Below are 4,844 nucleotides of genomic sequence, written 5' to 3'. Positions count from 1 at the left end.
TCATATCGAGGGAATTTTAGGAAGCCGAGGTCGGTCGACAACGAAGAGGCCCTGATCGACGCCATAACATATCCATATATATATATATATATATATATATATATATATATATATATATATATATATATATATATATATATATATATGTATATTGTATATTCTATGACGTCATTGCGAACAAAAGAAAACAAATAGACAGGAATACAGATTTATTATAATTAGCTATAAATAAAGTACAACCCGAAAAAAGCAAATTAGCAAATTAAATAGAAAAACAATTAAAAATCAGAATAGTGTGTCTACTGATTCAATATTTCTTTTCAGTTGGATATATTTTTGAGGCAAGATGTCTCCTGATTTGATTTTTTTTATTTTATCTAAACATGGGAGAACAAGATTAGTTCCGCGGCGTTATACAGCTCACAATAACCGACACAGCCTTCATAACTATTTAAATTTAACTATACACAACAGTGTATTTAAGAAAATGGGAGATAACAAGGAATTTCACTAACTGGTGGCAACATTGTGTTTTAAGATTGACCATCTTGTTTTAAATATGAATTAGCATGGAAATATATGGTTCATTTTAGGGCACCCTGTATTGATTCCAGGTTTTACTGAAATGAAATAACGTTAACTAGTTGATAAATCATCAATCTTTTCTCAACCTCAGACTGTCTTCGAAAGGAAAGGTTTAATTAACTTTCAGTAGATATTTATTGTCCGTCAGATTATTTCATGACTTTTTTGTTTCGTCTCATTATTTTTAATCTTGTCGTAATTGTATTACGGTCTTTAAATGTTGCAGGTGAAAAATTATCGATTTATCTAATTAGTTTTTCCTTTGCTGAAATCTCACAGAAGTGCTATCGCTATTTTATTTACGAATTCAATAAGTGACAACTAACACATTGTACGCATAAAAACAAAAAATAAACAAAATAAGAATTAATGACAAACATTAAGTTGTACTTTTTTACTGACGTTAAACAAATACTTTTCATATCGATGAAGATGTATCCTCCGGTCGATGTCGATCTGGCATGTCTGAACTTTAAATATCAGGCTTTCCATACACCGCTTTGACACTATGATATATATATATATATATATATATATATATATATATATATATATATATATCCAATAACAGTTGGCAACGACTTCAGAATACTAGCGATTGTATGTACTGAATCGATGCGTAAAATATTGTTGAAATAAGTCGATCACTTCAGCTCGCATGGGCAGATAGTCATCCAAGTCATAGTTGGCATTAGATCACTCTGGCAGACATTAAAAATATTTTTAAAAAATAAATGTTTAAATTTCAACTGCATTTCTCGCGGTTAACATTAGCCGAATGGATTTGGTCCTTGCTAATAGAGTCAGAGATGGCTTCGTTTCCGGGTTCGTATCTATCGACTGGCGCTGATGATTTCCGGAAGGTTGAAACACTAGTGTTTGTAGGTATTAATAATTATTATAGTATATATATATATATATATATATATATATATATATATATATATATATATATATATATATACTTAAAAATATTTTAGTTGCATCCATAATTACCAGAATGATAGAGATCCCTCTAAGACTGCAGGGTTGAATTAAAAATAAATTTTTTATTGCAGCTTCATAAATAAAATTTCGGAATTTGATCCGCCTTCATTGGAGACACAAATTTACTAACGTTGCTTCATTCTCCTTGTTTCAATTCTCTATGTCAGGTATTATGGTTCTGTTTTCTAGATAAATTGCTATAGGGATTGCATAGTCAAAATGGATGGTGTATGACTTATTTCCAACTATGTTTCTAAGAATTACTGCCGCAATCGATATTCACGTTTTTATAGGTCGTCTCGTGGAGATGTTTGCACGCGTCATTGTGTCCCGCCGTATAACAGCCGTATAACAAAGCAAAATCCTACAAACGGATGTAAGGTGGGCTACACTCTCTACTTCTGTGTTCAAGTATCTGCAATTGCTACCACTGTTTAGACAATTCATTTTCTTAATAAAAAATGGTCATCAAATCTCGATCTATGACAACTATTATGTGGAAGTGTAAGCCATGTTTAGTTTCAGAGCAATTTCTGATGGTACGTAATTCTACTCAAGTCCTGGGAGGTGACTGGTTTGCAGTACACACAGAACAATTGTCGAGTTGGAAACCACAGTGCAAAAATCGTCTTCCCGTGTTGAGACGGAAAAACCATGCAAAATTGCTCTAGAAAGGTTTAATATATATTTTTTTTTATTCAATTTTCACCCCAAACAAGGCACAGTGCCACTTTGAAGCAGGGGGCTACTATTAGGGAATTAATTAGCGTGGTCATTATGAAGGGAGAAGAGTAGAAAGATGTTTGTTAACATTACACTTGAACTTCTGCATATCATTGCATTTGGGAAAGCAGAATCCCGGAAGGGAGTTCCAAAGACCCGCAGTTCTGGGGAGAAACTATTGGAGTAAAAGGCTTTCTTGCACTTAGGGATCTCCACTGTAAAGGGATGAGACTTAGTAGCTTGTCGGGTTTGTCGGGGGTAGTTACGTCGGGGAGGTACAAGTGTTTGCAGTTCGTCAGAGCATTCACCATTAAAGTATTTGTAGAACAGGCAGAGGGATGCAACATCTCGTCGATGGGACAGAGGTTGAAGCCTAGATGACAGTTCAGGACCTATCAGGTTGGCGACTCTTTTTTGAACCCTGTCCAGGAGCGAGAGACAAGCAGCAGATGCAGCAGCCCAGATGTGACAACAGTACTCCATACATGGGCGAATGGTTGCCTTATAGAGGTATAGGATACTGGCAGGCGTAAGTAGTTTTCTAGCACGGTAGAGGGAGGCAACCTTCCTTGCAGCAGCCTTGGCAATGCTCTCAATGTATCTATTCCAGTTCATATTCCCTGTAAACGTTAGGCCGAGGAGTTTAAAAGAAGTACTTTCAGGCAATGTGCTCTTGGCCATTGCTATTGGTGGTATAGAAGGTTTCTTGTAGTTATTGAAGGAAACAAGCTTAGTCTTAGCAGCATTGAATGAGACCAACCATTTTTGTCCCCATTCCACTACGGATTGGAGGTCATCCTCTAGTGTTTCTGCCATTTTCTTGGATATGTGTTCATTTGTTTTCCCCTCATATCTGTTATAGAGAGTGGTGTCACCGGCAAATATACCCATCTCCGAAACAATATTATCAGAGAGGTCGTTTATGAATATCAGGAACAATAGAGGTCCAAGGATAGACCCCTGAGGCACTCCCGCATTTATGTCATATTGTTTGGATGTACGTCCGTCGAGGACAACTTTGATTTTTCTATTACTTAAGAAGGATTTAATTACGTTATGAATTCTTCCAGTGATTCCATATGATCTAATTTTCCTTAGAAGACCATCGTGCCATACCCTGTCAAAAGCCTTAGATATATCAAGGGCCACCGCTCTAGCCTCCCCTGTTTTATCCAATTAACGGTATATACGTTCAGAAACTACAGTTAAGATATCTGCTGTTGAACGAGCTTGCCTGAATCCATATTGTTTGTCAGTCAGGAGTTTAGCAGCTGTTAGGTGCTGGACTAGGACTTGATTAACTAAGGACTCAAATATTTTGGCGAAAAGCGGGAGGAGGCTAATGGGGCGATAATTTAGTGGGTTTGTTCTTTCACCAGAATTCTTGAAGACTGGTACCACAGAGGCGGTTTTCCAGCAGTCGGGAAAACAAGATTCGTTAAGGCATTTATTGTAAAGTTTGGACAGAACTGGAGCAACCTCGGCAGAGCATTTTTTTTAATAGCACAGCCGGGATGAGATCTGGTTCACATGCTTTTGAGGTGTCTAGGTTTTTTATAATAGCATGTACCTGAGAAGGGGTGATTTTCAAATCGTCAAGTGTGGCGTCTGTTCGCAGAGGAAAATCAGGGAGTGAGTGGTGTACCGAGTTCAGTGTGGAGTTTGAGGCAAACCGACTGGCAAGCAGATTAGCCTTGTCAGTTGCCGTGCAAGCAACCTCATGTTAGTGGGGGAATAATTTACTGTCCATTATTAACTACTCTGTTGTAGATTTTCCAAAAATCCCGGGTTCCTAATTTCTGTGCTTCGATGCGCTTTCTGGTGGTTTCAGAGTAATCTGACTTAGCTGTGTCTATCACTCTCTTACAATTATTTCTAGCTTCTATAAACTTCTGTTTATTTGAGCTGGACTTATGTCGGTTGAATCTGCGGAACGCATGCTGCCTTTGACAAATGGCAGCTGCACAAGCAGAAGTAAACCATTGGGGGGAGTGGGGTTTGCTATAGTATTTCTGTGCGGGAACATGTGCTTCAATAGCAGTTTTGAACCATTCAGTTGTCTCATTTGCACACTGTTCCGCTGGAAGAGTAAAGATATTTTGCCATGGGGCATCTCTGATGAGCTCCCTGATGGCTTCCCAATCAGCCTTTTTGTAATACCTCGTTGTTTTGAGTAGTGGGTCTTCAGTTTTAGGGCGAGAATTTAGGCTGATTTCTACCATTATCACAGCGTGATCAGCATTCCCGAGTGGGCTGTGGGCATTTTTTGTACAGTCATTGGGAACCGTTGTCAGAAAGAGATCTAGAAGTGAGGCATGTTGATCGTGCTGGTCTGGGAAACGTGTCGGAAATGTAACCAATTGAGATAGGGAATGAGATATAGAGAAGCTATGTGTTGCGCTACCAGCTACGTCAGTGTGATTTGAGAATCCTAGCCAGTCATCGTGGTGGACATTGAAGTCACCAAATACATATATTTGTGCGCTAGTATCGAGGGAGAGTGATATATCTATGCTGTCTGAGACTTTGTTTATTAGGGTACAGTCTTG

Source organism: Euprymna scolopes, chromosome 5 (genome assembly GCF_053919585.1).
Source record: "Euprymna scolopes isolate OS-2025 chromosome 5, ASM5391958v1, whole genome shotgun sequence".
Taxonomy (NCBI): domain Eukaryota; kingdom Metazoa; phylum Mollusca; class Cephalopoda; order Sepiida; family Sepiolidae; genus Euprymna; species Euprymna scolopes.
This window is presented reverse-complemented; position numbering follows the sequence as displayed.